The 23,563-nt window shown below is 41.3% G+C and overlaps 1 long non-coding RNA gene across 7 annotated transcripts; it reads left to right on the plus strand.

The window, feature by feature from the left end:
- The first annotated feature begins 178 nt into the window (after positions 1–178).
- LOC129052272 (uncharacterized) lies at positions 179–11,280 on the plus strand. 7 transcript variants are annotated; one of them, XR_008517249.2, is made up of 7 exons: positions 195–467; positions 2,608–2,870; positions 6,003–6,064; positions 6,739–6,809; positions 7,293–7,423; positions 8,447–8,588; positions 10,947–11,279. It is a non-coding gene; the product is annotated as an uncharacterized LOC129052272 (long non-coding RNA). The 7 variants fall into 7 exon arrangements; XR_008517245.2 differs by lacking the exon at positions 8,447–8,588 and having other exon boundaries at positions 10,947–11,258; XR_008517247.2 differs by lacking the exons at positions 2,608–2,870; positions 10,947–11,279 and having other exon boundaries at positions 179–467; positions 7,277–7,423; positions 8,447–8,723.
- The last annotated feature ends 12,283 nt before the right edge of the window (positions 11,281–23,563 follow it).

Below are 23,563 nucleotides of genomic sequence, written 5' to 3' on the forward strand. Positions count from 1 at the left end.
GTATTTTGTTAGTTTTGCTTTTGGCTTTCCTGTCCAAAATCACTGTCTCTTCTCTTTACCCACAACGTGTAGGCTTTCTCCATCTGCCCCACATCCCTTCTAAACTCAATGATGACCTAATAAAGATTTACACACAAAGGTGTCAATGACACATGATGTTAGAAAAGGTTACTGCCTCAGGGTCACCCCCAGCATGTTGGTCCCTTCCAACTGATATTAATAATAGGGCCTTGACCCTCCAACCCTACCTGCTAATGACTAAGACACTCTATACGGAGCCCACTAAATATGTACAGCCAGCTGCAGCTGGGATTCAGACTTCAGCCAAGCTCTGAGCACACACGTTCCATTAAAACCAGAGTGTCTTCCCCTTCACCAGAGAGAATGCCTGAGGACTGGCCTCCACTCCTCAATTTCACCTTGTTTGCCCCATCAGTTAGTTGGAAGCTGATGTCTGGAGTCTTCAGGTACAGCACGTTCTCAGCTCCTGAGTTAGTTCCAACCAAGGGTGGGCAGATAGGCTGTCAGCAGCCTTGTCCTGCTGTAGGGGAGGAAAAGTCCCTCTGCCTTCCTAGGTTCTGGTGTTTGGTCTGAGAATTAAACTAACAGAAGAGAGATTAACAGTAAAAAGGCATACAAATTTTATTTAATATTTTTACATGCACAAGGGAATGCTCATAAGAAAAATAAATGCCCAAAGAAACAGTCAGAGCACACCAACATGGCACATGTATACATATGTAACAAACCTGCACGTTGTGCACATGTACCCTGAAACTTAAAGTATAATAATAATTAAAAAAAAAAAAAACAAAAGAAAGAAACAGTCAGGACCCAGAGCTTATATTGTAGGATTTTTTTTTTAAAGCAAAGGATAAATTTGTGGAGAAGTGACAGGACAAATGGGTTTAGGCAGTAAATTGTGGAAAAGTGTCTAGAAAATATATGGGTTTAATGGACGATAAGGGTTATTTTAGTAAGTTCGTTTGTACAGATCCATTTGCCATTGACTCCCAGTCTCTGGTGATAAGAATGCTCTTTTCTTCCTGGTACAGAGAAGGCACCTTTCTTATGGGAAACTTTATGACTTGCTTTTACATCAAAAGAGGGAGTGAGATCAGAAAGCCCTTTCTGCATCTGCTGTTTCTCAAGTGCCTTTAGCTCAGAATAATTAACACGCCAAAGTGGCATATTTTGGGGTGGTATGTTCTGAACTCTTTCACTACCAGAAGCAGGTGGTTGGTTTTGTTGTCTTGGCCAACAAACCAAATAAGAATCCCAGTCCTCTCCTCCCATGGGGAGGTAGCCCTGCACCCATAGCATGTGCCACATGCCTCCCATTCTGGGCTCCACTCAATGAATGTGGATGATGCAACAGTGAGTAAAGGAGACATGCTTCCGCCTTCTTAGAGCTCATGAATGTAAAGTCTATCTAAAACGTCTTCTGGTTAGGAAGAGAGAGAGAGGCCTTGGCCTCCCAAAGTGCTGGGATTACAGGCATGAGCCACTGCGCCTGGCCTGAACAATTTGAGGTAAATTATACACATCATGGCCCTTCACTCCTAAATACTTTATTTATTTTGTAAGAATAAGGATATTCACTCTTGTTACCACACTATAGTTATATGGTGCTAAGAGGGCTCAGAATGGAGGAATTTGATCTGCCTAGGGAAGCCAGGAGGTGCTTTCTTGCAAAAGTGGAAATTGAGCTAAAATCTGAAGGAAAGGAAGAACGGATTAATAGGGATTGCAGAGGGAAAGAGCACCAAGCAGATGGAACAGCCTTCCCCACGGAGGGATGGGCACAGCTGTTCAAGAAGCTGAAAGCAACAACACCAGCTGGTGCACCCAGAGAGAGGAAGCTGGGGCCACACCACCAGGGGCCTTTCAGGCATAAGGACTGGACTTTATCATAAAGCGATTTTGCTAAATGGACAAAGACAAGGGGCGGGGGAGTTTCATGTATAGGAATGAACACTGTTGCAATGAAGGGCCATGGATGTAACATGGATAAAGAGGGGAGTGAAGGAACGGGAAGGCTGAGGGGAGAAAACATTTGGTCTGTGCACTCCATGACCCCATGAAGTAGAAAGCTCAAGAAGCCACCTGGGAGGGTGGGGCATTTGCTGAGCTTGCCTTGGTCTCCTGGGATGTGCTGTTGGGACAGTGGGATCCTGGATCAGGGAGATCCTGGGCTGTGGGTTTGGGAGCCAGATCCAGAAGAAGAGAAGGTGGCATCAGGAGGTGTGTGTGGGAAGTCCCCAAGAAGCTAGAATCTGAAAGCTTGGGAGCTGGGGTGGGCTGTGGAAGAAGGTCAGAGCAGGAACCCATTTACTGGCCTGGCTGATGCTAGGAATACTTTTTAATATTTTGCTTAATATTACAAGTAAATATAAATATACTTATTTTCATTTACATACCGTCTTTGACTATTATTTTTTCCCTGAGAGGGATTCTTTTAAAACAATTTTGGAAATAATATCAAACTTAAAAACATTAAAGAAGTAAAAATATTAAAAGGAGTATTCATAAACCCTTTTCCCAGACTGACCTCCTATTAATATTTTACCTTACTTGCTTTATTGACTTATTTATTTTTTGAGACAGAGTCTTAGTGGCACGATCTTGGCTCATGGCAGCTTCCATCTCCTGGGTTCAAGCGATTCTTGTGCCTCAGCCTCCCAAGTAGCTGGGATTACAGGTGCACGCCACCACACCCGGCTAATTTTTGTATTTTAGTAGAGACAGGGTTTCATTATGTTGCCCAGGCTGGTCTCAAACTCCTGGGCTCAAGCAACCCACCCACCTTGGCCTCCCAAAATGCTGGGATTACAGATGTGAGCCACTGCGCCTGGCCTGAACAATTTGAGGTAAATTATACATATCATGGTCCTTTACTCCTAAATACTTTATTTATTTTGTAAGAATAAGGATATTCACTCTTGTTACCACACTATAGTTATCAACCTGCAAACTTATATTAATATATTGCTTTATCTGATCTACAGTGAATACTCAAATTCCAACAGTTGACCCAGTAATTTCCTTTATAGCAGTAGTTTTTTTCCTCCAGTACAGGATTCAGTCTAAGGTCAAATATTGCCTTTAGCTGTTATGTTTCCTTAGCCTCCTTTAATTTGGATAATTTCCATATATGTTTGGCTATCATTTGTAATATCCCAGTGATTTCCTAGTTATCTTCCTATTTTGTAGAATTATTGGAGCAAAGCTATAAACATTTGAGCACCTTTTGTAAAATAGACTGTCATATTTTTCCCCAAATGATTACTAGTTTATGTTAACGTACTATGTGACTATATCTGTTTTCCCACACATTTGACAGGAAGTGTCTTTTTTTTTTTGAGACAGTTTCACTCTTGTTGCCCAGGGTGGCGTACAATGGCACGATCTCAGCTCACTGCAACCTCCGCTTCCCAGGTTCAAGTGGTTCCCCTTCCTCAGCCTCCCAAGTAGCTGGGATTACAGGCGCCCGAAACCACGCCCAGCTAATTTTTTGTATTTTAAGTAGAGACAGGGTTTCATCATGTTGGCCAGGCTGGTCTCAAATTCCTGACCTCAGGTGATCCACCCGCCTCAGCCTCCCAAAGTGCTGGGATTACAGGTGTGAACCACTGTGCCCGGCCAGCTGTGTCTTTTTGTTGGTGATATCCATTCAGCAGATATCAAATGGAATGGTACCTCATTCTTATTCTGCTTTGCATTGCCTTCCGTGTAGGCATACGTTTCCCACAGCCTTTGTTCTCAGATTCCCTCTTGTCTAAATTCTACCTGTCCATATCTTCTGAGGCTTGTTCTTAAAAGCAGAAACTGATTTTGTTGTTGTTGTTGTTGTTGTTAGTTTTTGGACTTTATTCCCACACAAATACCTATCAGAGTATTACAGAATAAGTGTTCTTAAAAAAGAAGTATATTTTTAGAAACCTTTTTATTTTTAAAATAAAGACTAGTAGGCATGGGGGGAGTGCACTAGCTCTTGTGGATGAAAACGAAACAAAACAAAACACCAAAAATCAGACACATTTCCTATTTAATGTAGCTGGAGCTGGCCAGCTGGTGGCAGTTTGACAGAATTGCAAGCAAAGTGGAAGAGAATCAAGAACTTGCACCTCCACGGATTTTGTTTTGACAGAATGTTACATATAGAAATACAAATATTTTTAAAAGTTATCATCTGTCCAACAGTTTTTTGAGGGGGGATTTTCACTTCTTTCTTCAAATTCCATGTTACTAATTTTCCCAGAATCTTTGTAAAGAGATATCAAGGTAAATCTAAATTATACAGTTGTAAACTGGAGAGAGGGGCTAACCTAAGAAAACTTCCCTGGTGGTAAATAAGAACTATTTTTTGAATAAATGCTTTTTATTATTTATTATTATATATTTTGAATAAATGCACTTGCAGTATTCCAGGGAAATGCATAGGTTGAACACCATAAAATCGACATCTCTAGGATCAAAGCTACTTCTTTTGGAATTGTATGAAACACGAAGGATGTTTCATGAACTTTCTCAGCCCCACCACTCACATCCTTGCCCAGTTCTCTTGCAGGAAACTTTTTTTTAACTTTTTTTTTTGAGTGCAGGCTGGAGTGCAGTGGCATGATCTCGGCTCACTGCAAGCTCCGCCTCCCGGGTTCACGCCATTCTCCTGCCTCAGCCTCCAGAGTAGCTGGGACTACAGGCGCCTGCCACCACGCCTGGCTAATTGTTTTTTGTATTTTTAGTAGAGACGGGGTTTCACCGTGTTAGCCAGGATAGTCTCGATCTCCTGACCTCGTGATCCGCCTGTCTCGGCCTCCCAAAGTGCTGGGATTACAGGTGTGAGCCACCGCGCTTGGCCTGCAGGAAACTTTTTTTTGATGCACTTATACAAAAAAGGAAGGAGAGAATTAACTGACTGATAACATATTCATGTTGTGGAGATTTTATTTCTATAAAACTGAGTCAAAGAGTATAAGAATTTCAAATTTTGGGGTGGCGCGGTGGCTCATGCCTGTAATTCCAGCACTTTGGGAGGCCGAGGTGGGTAGATCACTTGAGGTCTGGGGTTCAACACCAGCCTGACCAACATGGCAAAACCCTATCTCCACTAAAAACACAAAAAATTAGCCGAGCATGGTGGTGGGTGCTTGTAATCCCAGCTACTAGGAAGAATCACTTGAACCCAGGAGGTGGAGGTTGCAGTGAGCCAAGATGGCGCCACTGCACTCCAGTCTGGGGGGCAGAGCAAGACTCCATCTCAAAAAAAAAAAAGAAGTTTAAATTTTAAGAAATGTTCTAAAATTGTTTTGCCTGTCTACCAAGTTCATGGCAACTTATGATTTTATCAGACATTTTATTAGGCTGCCTGTTTTACCATACTCTTCCCAGAGCTGTATGCTTTTAATCTTCCTATTTTTTTAAGCCAATCTAAGAAGAGTTGGTTGATAGACTAAAAATCCATTCTAAATTTTTCCTGCTAACTTTGCTAAATGCTAACTAATAATAGGCCTAAAAATAAGTAAAACACATTATGGTGTTAAGTTAATCTACCTTTCTGGTGTACAGAGATTTCAATGTATTAGCTGCCCAGGATCACCAAATCAAATACCATTTACAAAATTAGGAAATACAGAAAACAAATTTGTATGCAATTACAGCATGAGATAGGATTACTGATCATTGCTACTCCTGGTGATAAAGATGCAACAGAGACAGATGGCATATCTCTAATCAATAATTAAGGGTGAGTCAACATCCAAGGTCAATTTGAAACTATCATACTTAAAAGCTGTTTATCAAGTACCAGCTAGATATTCAAATCTATAATATATGTAGGGTTGAAGTGAAAAGATAATTGTGAAGATTACTTTATTTCACTGAAAAATAAAACAAGTTATTAATGATTTAACTTTATTTTTTAGTATTTTAATAATCTCAGCAGCAAAGACAGAGAAAAGAGCCAATTTTCTCTTTTTCTTTCTTTTCAAAATTACTCCCAGGGATGCTGGCTTATTAAAATATTAACAACAGTATCTGTTGGGTCTTCAAGTCATCAAGGCAAGTATGTTCTTCTTAAATCATATCTATTGCTTGTTTATATTTCATTGATTTTGCAAATGCTTCATGAATGGATCTCTTTTTGCAAACTTTAATGGCTTCCTCTTTAACCAGAATAGCAACATTCAAAAGGATATTAAAATGAGAATCTCTGTCTTGCATTTCCAGCAATACCTCCACAGGCTTAAAACAAAACTACAAATGCTGAGTTCTCCCACATTTCATATTGAGGTTGTAGGTCATCCATGAATAAGAACTGGTTGCTGATCCAGCCAACATCCACCTCTTAGGTATGAAAGGGATACACATTTTTCCCCCTACATTTCACCAACACCTTGGAGAAAGGAAAAGTGTTGCTTACCCTCATCTCCAGCCTACTGAGAAGTGTACTGAGTGGGATCTTCTCAGTACACTTGTTTGGTGGAGTTTGAGGATAATAAACATGTGAATGGTGACTTTAAAGTTCCAGTTCTGGTCATATGTCTCTGTCAATACATAAAGGCTGCCCACTCCTTACATATTATCATCACCAACTTGTTAGGGGTTCCTGGTTTACAAATCCACAAAACCTGTGGCGAGTTAGGGAAGGTGGGCAGCAGAGCCAACATGTGCACTAATCATATCTAAGCTCAGTATAGATTAGAGTTGGCTAATTTGAATATATCTAATTCTAGCCAGGATGTGAACAACAAGACCCATGGGGGTATCAATAACAGAGAAGCTCCTCATACAGAGAATAAGAACCACGGGTATGTATAGCTTGATGGGACTTGCTCTCAACACAAGGGAGTGTGTGTTACAGCTCTGCTTGCCTAATGCTGGTTGGCCAAGTTGCCAGCCAGAAGTCCTGGACTTCCCTTATACAAAGCCCTTGCACAAGATCCAATCCACAGTGATGGCTTTGGCAGATACTAGGGAGGGAGGGAATGTCCATACCTACTGATACTCACCTACTGTGCTGGTCCATCAGTCACCAACTAAGGTGACTAAGGCCCCACAGAGATTAAGGCACTGTGGCTTCTACTCCACCCCAAATAGATACTTATGAATATTAATTAATATGGAAGATTTAGTTTAGATAGATTAAAGTGAATAGTTCTTTGATATGTTGAATAACACTACAAGGTCAGTCATTGGGAAAGGCTACCTCTGGTCAGTTTCCTCTCACTATGTTAAAGCTGGTGGAATGACTGTACCATTTACTGGTTCACTGTAGGTCTTAACCTCCACAGCTTTGACAGAGAGGCCATGTGTCCCATGCTGAGAAGACTCAAGGCTGAAAGTGGAAGAGGAAACTTCCTGTTTGGTGGAAGATGACTCCAGCGGCTGCATCAGGAAACAGAGGAGCATAAAAGGGTAGAAGGTATGCTTCCTGTGGATAGAGGGTATTCCATAGGAGCGTCTGGCCTGGGTTCATGTTATAATAGATCCCATTGAAATTATTTCCTGGCTGGGGCTCAGTGACTAGACCTGGACGTGCTTCAAGGTGTATCTTAGGATGCAGAAGCTGAGGAGGGTTTCATGAGGGAGGCGGCTGGTAGAAGAGCATGGTCCAAGTACAGGGAGCTGCAGCCTGATATTCCAAGGGGGGAACCAGTAAGAAACCTAAGGAAGTGCCCCTCCAGAGACCAAGTCAGCTTTGAAAATCCTGCAAGTCCAGAGAGCAAGGATGCAGACTTAGGGCAGGAATGCAAGGTCGTCTCCCCAGATTCTTGCTCCTCATGCCCCTCTCAGTGGCCAGCAGGCTGCAGGTGGGGCAGGCGGGGACAAAAGTAGAAGGTGGAGGACAGAGAGAAAGTATTGACTACTTCTCACTCCCCTACCAGAGAGGAAACTTTGTTTTTTTCTTTTCTTTTCTTTCTTTTTTTTTTTTTTGAGACGGAGTTTCGCTCTTGTTGCCCAGGCTGGAGTGCTATGGTGTGATCTCGGCTCACCGCAACCTCTGCCTCCTGGGTCTAGCAATTCTCCTGCCTCAGCCTCCTGAGTGGCTGGGATTACAGGCATGTGCTACCATGCCTGGCTAATTTTGTATTTTTAGTAGAGACGGGGTTGCTCCATGTTTGTCAGGCTGGTCTTGAACTCCCGACCTCAGATGATCCGCCCACCTTGGCATCCCAAAGTGCTGGGATTACAGGCGTGAGACACCGCGCCCGGTCTTTCTTTTCTTTTTTAAAGACTGGTCAAGTGAAGCAGTGGGAGTGGAGAAGGAACAAAGAAATCTGTAACTGGTTGTGATAAATTAGGTGTAAACACCACTGCACTCGAGCCAGCCACAAAGGTAACTTTAAATAAAATTTAGAGTGTTGGTTGCTATCCTGCAATAAGAACTTTACATTTTGTAGAGACAGTTTGAACATGTGACCCCATGTTCTCTTTTTATTTTCAGAAACTCAACAAACATAGCAGATCAATTGTTCAGACATATAATTACAGGCAGAGACTTAGAAGTAAGGAAACCTGGCTGGGCATGGTGGCTCACACCTGTAATCCCGGAACTCTGGGAGGCCAAGGCAGATGGATCACTTGAGGTCAGGAGTTCAAGACTAGCCTAGCTAATGTGGAGAAACCCTGTCTCTATTACAAATACAAAAATTAGCTGGGCATGGTGGCATGTGCCTGTAATCCCAGCTACTCGGGAGGCTGACGCGGGAGAATCACTTGAACCTGGGAGGCAGAGGTTGCAGTGAGCTGAGATGCCACCACTGCCCTCCAGCCTGGGCAACAGAGTGAGACTCTGTCTCAAAAAAAAAAAAAAAAAAAAAAAAAAGCGAGGAAAGCCATACAGGCTTATTCTCTGAGTAGCATGCATATAGTAATTTTATTGTTTTGCATCTTTGTATTTCTATTAAAATATTATAATTATTCCTTCTGGTGGGGGTACACAGACTATCCTTGATATGGGAAGATACTTGTTTTGTCCTTACCAGATGTATACATCTTTAAAATAGTATATTTTAAAGCATTAATCATTCATACTAATTATATTAAAAAGTATGTTGGGAGGCTGTAATTAGTTTTGAAGGGTATATCCTAATCTCGGGAAAAGGGAAAGGTGCTTACTTATCTAAGCTTTCATAAATACCATGGGTAAGTAGAAATACCTGTGTACCTATGCTATATCCACCCAGCCATACACACATAGACACACACACACACACACACACACACACACACACACACACACACACATACCCAACACATTATAGGCAAAGGCCAGTCTGAACTTAGGAATTAAAAAAAAAAGTTAGATGTGGTCCCCACCTAGAATGAATAGACAGACAGAAAGCAATGGTCGCTGCTGCAAATTGAATTAGTGGTTGCAGAGATGAAGTACAAAATGAAAAGCTCTTTCTCAAAGCAGAAAGAACAACACAGAAATAGAAATCATGAGGAGAAAAAAAGATTTGGAGGCCAGATCTCGGAGACCTAAGTGAGACTAATGGGCATTCCAGATGGAGAAATGGAACAGATGGAAGGGAGTTAATCACACTCATAATTGAAAACTTTGCTTGTTTGACAAAAGACTTGGTTTGCAGATAAAAGTGCTCAGAGCTCCAAATGTGATTAATGAGAAAAGACACACTTTAGCACATCCCAGTAAAATTATGAATTAAGGATAAACAGTAAAATGTTACTTTTCTAAGCAGAGTAAAAAAAGATAACGTTAGCATCAAACCGTGGCTTCATTCCTGATACAGGCCAAGTCCATATTCTCCATGTTTCTGGAACTTTCAGGATCTAAAAGAGAAATTTTGTTCCTCTCCTATTTGGCTTCACTCTGTGTGGTAGATTAAAGATGACTGCCGATTCTTTTTCACTCCCTACAGAGAGGTAGAATTTATTTCCCCTGCCTAGAATCTGGGGTGGCCCGAAGATTGCTTAACCAATAGAATGTGACGGAGGTGTTGCTGTGCCAGTTCCAAGCCTAGTCTGTAGAGGGCTAGCGGCTTCTGCCTCCTGCTTCTTAGAATGCTTGCACGTTGGCTTCTCATTCTCCCAACTCAGCTGCCATGCTGTGAGGGAGCCCAAGTCACACAGATAGGCCAGGAGGAGGCTTTCCTGTTGACAGCACAAGTGAGTTTAGTGGTCAGAATCTAAATCCTGGGCAAATTCCAGAATAGAGAGACTCTAATAATCCTATCACACTTCACTCCCTGGTCATGCTCAGTGAACTTTCTTAAAAGAGGTATCCAGTAGATTCTATAAGCAGAGAATTGCCTCCCCTTCCCAGTTAATTCTTTTTTTTTTTTTTTTTTTTTTTGAGATGGAGGAGTTTCATTCTTGTTGCCCAGGCTGGAGTACAACGGTGCAATCTCAGCTCACTGCAATCTCCACCTCCTGGGTTCAAGCGATTCTCCGCCTCAACCTCCCGAGTAGCTGGGATTACAGGTGCCCACCACCATGCCTGGTTAATTTTTGTATTTTTAGTAGAGATGGGGTTTCACCATATTGGTCAGGCTGCTCTCGAACTCCTGACCTCAGGTGATCCACCCACCTCGGCCTCCCAAAGTGCTAGGATTACAGGCATGAGCCACTGCGCTTGGCCCCCAGTTAAGTTTTTATAATGGAATAATATATATATATTGTTTTTTTTTGGTGTACTTCTGGAGACCTTGCTATAGCATTTAATCCTCTCCATTGCCAGACCTAAATCTTCTGTTTGGGTATAAAAAAATGTAGTTTTGTGGTGAGCAGCCAATAGATTCCCTACTTGTTTAAGATAAAGAAGAGTGTCAGCCTATTAGGCCATGAAATGGCAGGGGTTACTAACCAGATGACTGCATGACAGTTGTTACTATGAGATTCAAAAAACAAAAACAAAAAAACTTCAAGGAGGACATGGATCCTACTGAAGCTTTGTGTTAACCATGTGTGTTACTTTCTAGATACCAATGCTCTGAGGTCTTGCTGACCCCTGGAGGGATTGCTCCTCCCAGGGGCAAACAACTTGCTTATGAAGATGCTTTTCAAATACAAATCAACAATCCAGAGCCTATACCTCAGCCACCTCCTTTATTAGGATCTCACACTCCAGGCCACTATCTACCGGCCCTAGTAATCCCAGGTCCTGGTACCACACAATAGGGACAGCCCCTATGCCCCAGAGCCTGCTGAAATCTTAAAACTAGCCGATCTTAAACCTGCGTACCCTGTCTCAGTTGTTCTTTTCTGTAGAAACTATAATAAAGGCTCCTGCCCACAGGAAAATTCTTTGCCTGTAACCAACTTTGGTGTTTTCTTGAATGGCCTCCTGTGATGTGTCTGCTCTATCCTCTTGGAACTGTGAAAAGCAAACTAGCATTTCAATGGCCTGATCTGTTGGCCTTACTATACCTCAGATTCTCTATTGGTACACTATGTTTTAGAGGAAACCTCTAGATATTGGAGTCAGACTTCACTTCTCTCTGGATATTGAACAATTTGTGTCTTAGTGATTATGCTGATGGGGCGGCTCTGCCACTGATAGTTTTATCATCACTCAAACATGCTCTAGGTGGCCTATGGGAGGTTACATTTTTCAAAGATAGCTGCAACACTGTGTTTCATCCCACATGCTGTTTTGTATAATGTGATTTTATAGTCCTCGCACTTGTTTCCTCCCCTTGAATCTTGTGATTATGGCAGAAGTGATGCAATATGACTTCTGAGGTTAGGTCACAGAAGGCAATAGAGCTTCACCTGGTTCTTTTGTGGAACGCTCACTCTAGGAGCCCAGCTACCATGCTGGGAGGAAGCTCAAGTAGCCCGTGGAGATGACCACATGGAGAGGAGCCAAGGTTTCCAGACCACCACACTGGCTGAGCTCCCAAATGGTAATAATAAAAACAAAAATTTGCCAGCCATGTAAGTGTGCCTCCTTGGAAATGAATTTGGCAGTCCCCAGGTGGACTGTCCCAGCTGATGCTGAGTGGAGCAGAGATGAACTGTCCTTGCTGAGCCCTGCCAAAATTGCAGTCATGAGCTAAATAAATGTTTGTGATTGTTTTAAGCCACTGAGCTCTGGAGGGATAGCTTGTTATGCAGCAATATATAGCTGGAAATTGGCTTAATCACAGACTCCCTAAAAGGAGCACATGCTAAAATACACAGCAGGTTTGTGGAACCTGGCCACATGGCCAGGTCTGGGGTTGAGGCAGATTTTCTAAACCAAACACCCACCCTAGAGATTCTGATTTAATTAGTTTGTGGTGGGACCCAGGTGATTTTAATGTATTAAAACAATCAGGTAATTCTAATTTGCCTGCACCAAGAACAGTTGATATAGAAACTGTGAGGAGTCGGGGGACCCAGGCATCTGCATGCTTAAAGATTCTCAATTGGTTCAAATGTATAGCCAGGGTTAAGGACACTGTGGCTAAACTATCTACAACATGAATGTCAGAGCAGTGCTTTTAAAGCTGTAATATACACCTTCTCACCAGGGGATATTGTTAACAATGCAAATTCTGATTTATTAATCTGAGGTGGGGCCCCAGGTCTGCATTTTTATCAAGTTTCCATGGGATGTGGATGCTGCTGGTCCCAGTACCACACTTGGAGCAGCTGGGAGTTGAAGCACTATGCAAGAGCTAAACAGAGATGTCTGGGTAAAGTATCCACAGTGGCTTATAACATCTGCTCAAAGGCCTCAAACTGGCCCTAATGCAAGAAGTAGAATGAAGTGCACTAATGAGGGGTGTGGGAACACAGTGGTTGCATACTCAGAGGATTCTGTGAATGAGAAGGCTGTCTTCTGGCTCCTGGGCTTAGAATTGATTGAAAACATTACCATCTTAAAGTGGTACTAGGGTGGAACACCTGATAATCTGAATGAGCCATCTTCCTCTTGATACCACCCAGGATGTATTCTGTTGCAACAGGGCTTTGGGGAGTTATACTTTATGGGTTCTGTGGCCCATATCAACCTATTACGAGGCAAGAGCTGTTATGAGCCACAGCAACTGTTTATCTGCCTGTGTAGGCTCTTCACCAGAAATCTCACTCAGGAGTGGTTGTCCTGAGAAGCTGAAAGAGAGCCACGTTAAGTTTCTAACAGCATCCAATGAATGACCTCCATTTAGTTTTGCTCCAAGTTATGGATTGGGAGGCAAGTTCTTTCCATAATCCTGCCAATTCCAGAGCAACAAAGATCCACATGAAAGCGAATAATGTTCTAGAACAGTCTTGGCACACTATGGCCCACAGGCCAAATCCAGTCTTTTGTATGGCTTTTATATGGCTAAGATTGATTTTTACATTAAAAAAATTTTTATTTTTTTCTAGCAGCCTCCCAAGCAAGAGTAGACTCAGAGACTCCCCATTTTTAAAGGTTTATAAAAAAATTAAAACAAAACAAAAACCAAAGATGAATATTTTACAGTAACTGTATATAGCTTATACAACCTAAAATATTTATTATCTGGCCCTTTATAGGCAAAGTTTTCTAATCTCTGCTCTAGATTAAAAGCCCAAATGTCCTTTATTAATTGCCTTCCCTGCCACTAAAAGAATATGGATCCCTACACATATTTTTCAGAAGTAAATAGGAGGTCTATGTCCAGGGAATCTGGAATAATCCCTGTACCAACATCATCTGCTATGGTCTGAATGTGTCCTCCAAAATTTATATGTTGTAACTTAATCACCAGTGTGATAGTGTTAAGGTGGGACATTTAGAAGGTGATTAAGTCAGGAGGGCTCATGGATCCCTCATGAATAGGATTAGTGCCCTTATAAAAGGGCTGAAGAAACCTAGGTAGGAGCTTTTGCCCTTCTGTCTCTTTTGCCCTTCTGTCTCTTCTGTCATGTGAGGACATAGCATTCATCCCATCCAGAGGACTTGATAACAAGGCCGCATCTTGGAAGCAGAGAGAGCATCCCTTGCCAGACACCAAACCTGCCAGCACCTTGATCTTGGACTTCCCAGTCTTCAGAACTATGAGAAATAAATTTATATTATTTATAAATTACCCAGTCTGTGGTATTTTGCTATAGCATCACAGATAGACAAAGATATAATCTCCAAGTAATCTAGAAATAGAGGCCTAGAAGAGAAGATTTTTATTCTTTAATTACAGAGGAAGTGATAAGTGAACATTTTTTCATCATAATCCAATCTTGCATTTCTGATCTTTCATCTATTCGCATTTTTACTCCTCTATTTTGTAGCTCTTGTTCTTTCCCTCCTATTCTCCTGACATTTCCTCAATTCAGTGGGTTCAGTTTACTTCTCTTATGCTAAAGAAATCATTCTTTAAGGAGGAAAAAAGAGACAAAGGGAAAGTCCTGAAAAGTAAAGGGACCCAAGAAATCAACTGTATCAATCAGGGTAGGCTGCTATAACAAATAATCCCCACATTTTCATGGCTCAGCCCATCATACATTTATTTTTGGCTCACACAGGTGAAATGTCGATGCTTCCAGTTAGGTTGCCCTCCTTGTCTAAGCAGTGTCTTGGAGATTCAGGTTTCTTCCAGCGAACTCTGCCACTCTCAACATGTGTCCCCAAGGGTCTTCACAGAAGTGGTGGAGATATCCTGCAGAAGGCACCCCAGATTCTTAACCACCTAGGCTGGGTGGAGACACATGTCACCTGCGCTCACATTCCATTGGCCAAAATTAGTCACATGGCTCCACCTAACTGCAAGGGGGTGTGGGAAATGTCGTTCCTGGCTGGATAAATCTCATGATGTAATAGTATATGAAAGAAACCAGCACAAAATAAGTACATTTGGTATGATTCCTTTTATATATTCAAAAGTATATAAAACGAGTGCATTCCATTAGAAGCTTAGGTAGTGGTTACTGTTAGGTGAGGTGGTCATGGGGAGGAACATGAGGGAGCTTCTTGGTTTCTAGTGTTCATTTTCTGGTTCCTGTCTCTGGGAACATAGGTGTGTTCATTTTGTGAAAATTCATTGAGCTGTGCACATATGATTTATGTACCTGTGTGTTTATATGTTAAACTTCATTTAAAATTTTTACACTAAATGCTGATAGTAGACAGGATGTTTGGGAAATAAAGGGAAAAACCAACCCTTAAGCTCACTTTTTGCTCTTTTTCCAATAGTAAGATATTGTATCTCTTAAACTCAGTTTTCTTGTATGTAAAAAAAAAAAAAGGTTCATAGTAATTGCTTTGCTTGGCTTTTATGAGGAACACAGGACCCTAGAAACACAGTTTAGAATACAGCAGACAAGAGAGTTCTCAGCTACTATAGCCAGGACACATTTTTATTAGGCATCTTATTGTGGCTTTGGTTGGGAGAATACTAACGGCTGCTAGATAGAAAGGAAGGTGAGAAAGAAGAGAATTAAAGGTAATTTGCTTTGCAGAATTTTGGCTTTGAGGATTTTAGGGCTGATTAAGATTATGAAAAGGCACTTATAATCTAAGAGGAGAAAAATATATAGTACATAGAAATAATCACTATAAGAAAAATTATAATATTACACGTCATATTTGCATTTAACTTATGTGAATTCAACTATACATATTTGGCACACACCCCAACCCCACAAACACACCCCTCTTGAAGAGAACATGAATTAGATAATGTGCATCATCATTTCTTAACTCCCACTCTACTCTCCATGTGAGACCTCTCAGTGACAAGTGTAACTCTACCTCTTAAAGACACAATTATTTTCATACCACACAGCTCCTAAATGCATGCTAATGACTGTATGTCAATCACCTATGGCCAAGTGGCAGTGGTGAAATGGGCATCGCTCTCTGACGCACGTATTAAAACTTGCAGAATTGGTAGATGAGAGAAAGTTTATAGAAACTTTCCAGTTATTAAGTGAGGGAGAATTATAGAATTGGAATATCATCTTTTCACAACTACTAATGAACTAATGAATCTGGGCATTAAACATCAATGGCTGCTAACGTCACATGAAGAGACACCCAGGCATGACCTGCCTCCTGGTAGAAGAATCCAACATTACCTATGACGTGTTCCTGCCAAAAAACTCAAACCCAACTAAGATCAAACCTCTCAGTTCAAATTATTCACATACACACACACACAAAAATAATTTACATAAAATATAAGGGAGAAAGGAACATTGTAAATTACACCACAGGATTGAAATCAACAAAATCCAGACAGTGACAAATTCCACATGGGCAAACAACCCTGTTTCTTCAACAAATAAATTGAAAGAAAGAGAGAGAATGAAAGGGAAACTGCAGATTAAAAGAAAAGTAAGACATATAAATAAACCATCATGTGTGGGCCTTGTTTGAATTATTATTTTAAAAAATTTAAAAAATATTTATTAGATATCTGGGACTTTGAACATTGCTTGGATATTTGATTATGTTAAGGAATTATCAATCACTTTTTTTAGGTTTGAAAATGTATTCTGGTTATATTTAAAATAATCCTATCTTTTAAAGATATGCACTGAAAGACATGGATGAATGATGTGACAGACGTTTTAGACAAATGATATGTCAGATGCTTGGTTCAAAATTATACAAGAGGGGAGAAAGTGAATGATGGTGTGTGTGGATAGGAATGGCTGTAGCTGATGATCTGGAGTGTGGTTCATTATTTGTATTCTGTTGCTTTTGTATTTGCTAAACATTCTGCATAATAAAAAGTAAAAGAAATGGTTTATATAATGGTGTCAGTGGCTTGGAAGAAAATTCCATAGACAACAGCAGTGCACACATTTTAAGAAGCATGATATTATGTGTGCTCTTGCCAGAAAAGACAATATCTCACGGTCACTGGTACCATGGAGTTGACGGTGATTCAGAATTAAACTCTAAATATGAGGAAGTCTTAACAACACCTTAAATAATTTTTCCTGTATATTTTGCTTTTCTAATGTATGAGAGTGACAGATGATATAAAAATGTTTATATGAATCTAGTTCATTTAATAGGGACAAAATTTAATCAATAGGGATAAAAAATATTTTTCATTAGGATAAAAATTCCAACTGATATGTTTGCATCATGTCTGAGTGCGAATATTTTTTTCCTTGAGTTGTACATAAACAGCAGAATGTCTTATTATTGATAACTTTTTAGTTTTGATGAAATACAAAACTTCTTCTAGTGGCCATGTTAGCCTCAGTGATTTACTCAAATGCAGGATAAGGGGAAAAAACTGGATTTACTGGATGGATTAACAAATGGTCCTGAACATCACACTCTGGGGACTGTTGTGGGGTGGGGGGAGGGGGGAGGGATAGCATTGGGAGATATACCTAATGCTAGATGACGAGTTAGTGGGTGCAGCACACCAGCATGGCACATGTATACATATGTAATTAACCTGCACCTTGCGCACACGTACCCTAAAACCTAAAGTATAATAATAATAAATAAATTTAAAAAAAGAACAAATGAAAGAAAGAAATCATAAATATATCTCAATTCAAGAAAAAAAACACAAACGGTCCTGTGTTATTCTTAGTTGGTAATTTAATAGTTTGTGAGGGATTCTTTTTCCAGTTGCAGATTGGAGTGTGTATAATGGTCTGACTTAAAGTTTGGTCAAGATGAAGAGGGAGGCGTGGGAAAGCTGCTGCGGCTGGCAGCCTGGGGGCAGTTTTTCTGCAGCTGCTTATCATTTTCTGTCTCGTTTAACCATTTAAAATAGGAGAAAAAATATACAGGAATGGGGGTTGTTGTCAATAAGGGCTCCAATTCTGTAAAAATAGGCTTTGCAGTGGATGCATCAGTTGTGACAGAAATACAGCGGCACTGGACTGGCTGGTTTCAGAAATGCAGTGCCCATAGGAGCTGGCAGGAACTGCAGAGGTCACCGAATCCACCACTGTCATTTTGTGGGTAACGACGCTCAGGTTATTCAAGTTTACACAGCAAGCGGGACCCGTGGCTAGAAACTGGGTCCCCTGGATTCTAAGATTTTGATCCATGCTAAAAGAATGCTCTGAAGGTCGCGTAGAAGCAGAGCCTGAGATGGGGATTCTTGTGAAAGAGATTTGTTGGGGGAACAGCTCTCAGAAAAAGGAAATGAAAGGGGCAGGAGAGGGCAGGGGAATAAAAGCAAACCAAGGGTGTGGTTTCAGGTGCAGACCAGCTGCGGCCTTATCCTCAGGCAAGAGGGCCAGCCTTCTGAACCCCCTGTCAGCCATAGCTCTTTTGTTATGCGCTGAACTGTGCCCACCCCTTCTTCATGAGCTGAAGTCCCAACCCCCAGTACTTTAGAATGCAACTGTATTTAGAGACAAGGTCTTTAAAGAGGCAACTAACCTGGATACCCAGAAGATATACATAAGGTTAGCATATGTCTATAATTTATATCTTTAAAGAAAAAAGGAAAAGCATTGTTTGTTCTCTAATGCCAACTCTGAAACTACAAGAAGGTCTGCACCAGAACAACTCTTCTAAGAATGACTTAGATCAATAGTACAGGTTATAAATTAGAGGTGCTGGTGGATGGTTTGGTGGATTGTTCAGAAGGCCATTTAATCCCTGAACAACTGACATTCTTTTACGAAAATGAATAAGACACTACTCCTTGTTAGGTGCTGAACTGAGTCTCCCAAAACTACTTATGTGGAAATCCTTACCCCTAGTCCTTAGAATTTGACTGTATATGGAGACAGGATCTTAAAATCCTGTCCTCATTTTAACTTAACTATTATATTAAAGTTAAGTGGAAATGATGACATTAGGGTGGGCCTTAGTCCAATATGATGAGTGTTCTTACATGAAAAGAAAATTTAGAATAGGCACACAGAGGCCCAGCATGGTGGCTCACGCCTGTAATCCTCACACTTTGGGAAGCCAAGGTGGGCAGATCATTTGAGGTCACAAGTTCAAGACCAGCCTGGCCAACATGGTGAAACCTTGTCTCTAGTAAAAATACAAAAAAATGAGCTGGGTGTGGTGGCATGTGCCTGTAATCCCAGCTACTTGGAGGCTGAGGCACGAGAATCACTTGAACCCAGGAAATGGAGGTTGCAGTAAGCTGAGATCACACCACTCCACTCCGGCCTGGGTGATAGAGTGAGACCCTGTCTCCAAAACAAAAAATAAACAAACAAACAAAAACAAAAAATAGGCACACAGAAATAAGACCATGTGAAGATGCAGAGAAGGCTGTTACCTGCAAGCCACAGAGAGAGGCCTCTGAATGAAACCAACTCTGCTGACACCTTGATCTTGGACTCCCAGACTCCAGAACTGTGAGGAAATAAATTTCTGTTGTTTAAGCCCCACAGCCCTTGGTACTTTACGTCAGCCGGAGCAGACTCATGCACCTTTGACCAAAGAACTCCTCTGGAGAAAGAAGCAGCTGTGCATTGCGTTATCTACCAAGACTCCCAGCAAGCAGGGGAAGGATGCCCTGAATTGTGAAGGGATCTGTTCTCTAAGGACATGGAGTAATACCCAGAGATCTCTTAAGAGGTGCTCTATTAGAACTTTTAGAAAGCAACATTTATTTAGAATGACCCAACTATGGGTCATTCTTAGAGGATATAGGGGAAGAAGAAGAGATTGGATTGCTGCGATTTTATAGCTTGACTTTTTATATTTTTTTCCAAAGCAAACATGAAAGGAAGATGGAGTCTGACATGAAGCAGGGGAAGAAAAGAAGACTATGGTTTGTCTTTCTTAATTGGGAAGGATAGCAGGATCTTCTGGGTAGAGAGGGGTGCAATAACAATGTGCTACCTCTTCTGAGATCACCAAATGAAGTATGGATCACATTATGGGACAGGCTGCATTTCCTCATTACTCTAATCCAGTCTTCACCAATGCTTTTTACCAGATTTTTACTCTTGCCTGCTTTTAGAAATTTTATTTTGTTTTTATATTTATTTATTTGAGACAAGGTCTCACTCTGTCACACAGGCTGGAGTGCAGTGTCATTATCTCATAGCTCACTGCAGCCTTGAACTCCTGGGCTCAAGCAATTCTCTGGACTCAACCTCTCGAGTAGCTGGGACTATAGGCATGCATCACCATGCCCAGCTAATATCTCTCTATGTTGCCCAGGCAGGTTTCCAACTCCTGAGCTCAAGCCATCCTTCTGCCTTGGCCTCCCAAAGTGTTGGGATTACATGCTTGAACCACTGCACCCAGACAAGAAATTTTCTAAAACCCAAATGAAATTATTGCAGGGGTTTATCAAGTTGATTTTCACCCCAATCATTTTCTGTACTTAATAAAGTGAAAGAAAGATCACTGATGAGGAAACTTCTGTAGGACACTTGATGAGCAGGGAAGTAAAACATAATTTTTAATAGTCAGGAAGTTGGCTCCTTCAAACCTGTAGTATGACTTTTATCAGGGAAACGGAATTCAATTTCTCAAATATTTACTCCTTTTTACTTTCCATGAGCTGTATTAAATAGCTACTAAGCAAGAAAATGCCCTTCCATGATTTGGGAACCACATTTTTGGGCAAGATCACATAAACCTTGGTGTGACAAGGAAGCCCCCATTGCCCTTTCATCACAAGGCCATGATAAAAGAGAAAATGGTTATGTTACCCGAGTGGGGAAGAATGCTAAGTGATGACACCAAACAGAGTCAAGCTTTCTACGTGTGAGTAAAACAGGTAGAAATCTAAGACCTTGCCTGTGTGCACAGATGAAATAGCAGATGAAATGTAAGTTTAGGGGCCCCTCACTTACATGAGCACTTCCAAGGCCCTGCACCTGATTTTTTATCCATAGAAATTTTGTATTCCTTGTTTCTACAATGGACCCCCACATGGAATCATCTCCAGGCTCCCATAGCCTGCAACTTCCTCATACTGGGTATAATTTTGTCAGAAGAAATGATTATGGTTGGCACATTTAGATAGATGCCTGTGGGGCTCCACAGTGATCATGTGAAAAGGGACAATAGTCAGTAAATCACCCAGTTGGTTGAGTGCACAAGACAAATGTTTTTCATCAATGATTTCCCAAAGTGACTCTTGTATGGGGCCCTCCATTAGCTGGTCCATAATATGGGTCCATCTTGGCAGCCACGTGGAGATAGCACACCATAAAATAATTTTATGAGTACTTCATCTGTCTGTTGATCAGTGTTTCTAAATGGGGACAATTTTGCCCTCCAGATGACGTTTGGCAATGTCTGAAGACATTTTTTTTTCAATTAAAATAATTTTCTTTATGAGATAGGACCTCACTCTGTAGCCCAGGCTGGAGTGCAGTGGTTCAATCATAACTCACTGCAGCCTCAAACTCTGGGACTGAAGTGATCCTCCAGTCTCAGCTTCCAGAGGAGTTGGGACTACCCGTGATGCCATCACTGGGCTAATTACAAATTTTTTCATGGAGATGGGGTCTCACTATACTGCCCTCAATCTCGAACTTCTGGGCTCAAGCAATCCTCCCGCGTCAAACTCCCAAGTTGCTGGGATTACAGACGTAAGCTACTGTGCCTGGCCTGGAGACATTTTTGATCATCGTAACTGAGAGGATGTTACTGAAATCTAATGGATAGAGGCCAGGGATGCTGCTAAACCCCCTACAATGCACAGAACAGTCCCCCATAACAAGAATAATCTGGTTCCAAAAGTCAGTGATGCCACAGTTGAGAAACTCTGCTCTAGACAGTAGAGGTTAAGATCTTGGTATCAGCGTTCATAGATCTAAGTGCATGCTCTTCCCCTGCTAGATCTTGAAGACTCGGCTTCCTCATCTGAAAACAAAGATAATATTGGTATCCATCTCACAAGGTTGTAAAAGGGCTTTGTGAGGTAATAGAGGTGGAGGTAAGATGCTTAGCACAGTACCTAGTGATAGTAAGTGCCCATAAAGTGCTGATCATTATTGCTATTATTATATTTATATCCTTATATATACTGTTTTGGAAGGGGAATTTTAAAATTATTTTTATGTACAGAAAACTCAACAGTGTACATTTAATTTAGCTTAGTGGCAAGTCTGTATCCTTTGCCATTTCCAGCTTGGCAATGTGAGCCATGGATTTTGGGCCTGGGACATGCTTCCCCTGTGATGATGGATCTCATCATATTTGTTGTTGTAATTGGTCTTGGTAGCTTCCACCAGCTTAGCCAAAACTCCTTTGTCTTCTAAGTTAACCTGCATGAAGGTGACAATGGCGCAGGTCATCTTGTGGATCAGACATCCCATTCTTGCCTTCCCTTTGTTAATGCAGTAAGCAACCCTTGTCTTTCAACACAAGGCAGGTGGGAAGTGTTTTATATACTCTGAATAATAATCAATCTTTACTCCTTCTAAGGGTTAACCTCCTAAGTACTCAGTTTCTCTATCTAAAATAAAAAGAGGGAATTTGGTCAGTGATGTTTAAGCTTGGCTCAAGGAATTAAAGAGACTTAGTGGCAATATTTCTTTTTCCCCTTTCCCAGATATTTCTTCCCAGGGGCGATGGGAGAGCAGGAGCCAGTGAGCGAATATAGGAATCTCCAGCTCCAATTCAGATAAATCGGCTCAGCTTTTATCTGTTTTACTTTTGCTTTGAGTCAGGCTTTAAAAAAAACTTTGAAAAATTATTGAAGTAAAAGATTCATTCCAACAAAACATTTGACAATTTAAGATAGTTTCAACATCTGTAAGCTGAAATAAATATCTGAAGCATTTGAATAAGGCATAAAATATTCAGGACATCTTTTTCCATGGAAGTTTAACAGGTTTTCATATGACACATAATAAATCCAGACACAGAAAGATCTCATTAAAATTGAGTCTGGAAGAGGTGTTCTTTGGATTTTCCCAGTCTTGGCCAAAATCTTGAGTCTTATATTCATTCAGGAACCACTTCATTCATCTATCTATGTATAAACACACATGCAATGGTTCCTCAGCACATAGATTTAAATTGTCTGGGGTGAGAAATCTGTGCCTTGCGTTAGGCAAACTTTCATATCAATAGACAGAAAGTCCTACATTGGGTCTTGACACACATCTACAGTCTTTAACCGGGGTGGTCAGAGATGTGCCCTGGGGCTCAGCTGGACTTCTTGAGCATTTTCCATGATGCTCTGGTCTCACAGTTTGTGTGTCCTGGAAGCTGTTTGTGTTGCTTATTTTCCATATTGGGGTTATGCCTGTAGCTCCAGGAAGGACTAACTGCAGAGGCTGGCCACTCTGTCTCTTTGGAGGGATAATTGTTCTGCTTGAGGGGCTGCATCTTCTCGATGTGCAATGGGCTAAAGAGCCCCTTCTGGAAACAAACTCCTCTGCCTGAAAACTGAACAGAAAAAGAACCATACATTTGTACAGAACCTGACACCCCCTAGGGAGCTACATTAAATACCTTCCTAGCAGTGTTTGCTTAGAGTGTCTTTGTCGTGGCCTAATGCATCATGTCTGCGGGTGGCCTGCCCTTCATAGGTGCAGGACTGGGGCAAGAATACAAATGGAGGCCATCAGCTTATGGTCTACCCCCTTCTCTTCTTAGCCCTGACTCCATCTTTGTGCATGTACACATGGACACTTCAGCTTACAAGTTCAAGCCCCATCCATATTATGTGCAGAAAGTCACCCCATAGCCTCTCTTTGGGCCTAGGGGTGTGTAACTTAGCATGGT

This window comes from Pongo abelii, chromosome 21 (assembly GCF_028885655.2).
Source record: "Pongo abelii isolate AG06213 chromosome 21, NHGRI_mPonAbe1-v2.0_pri, whole genome shotgun sequence".
In the NCBI taxonomy this organism is placed as follows: domain Eukaryota; kingdom Metazoa; phylum Chordata; class Mammalia; order Primates; family Hominidae; genus Pongo; species Pongo abelii.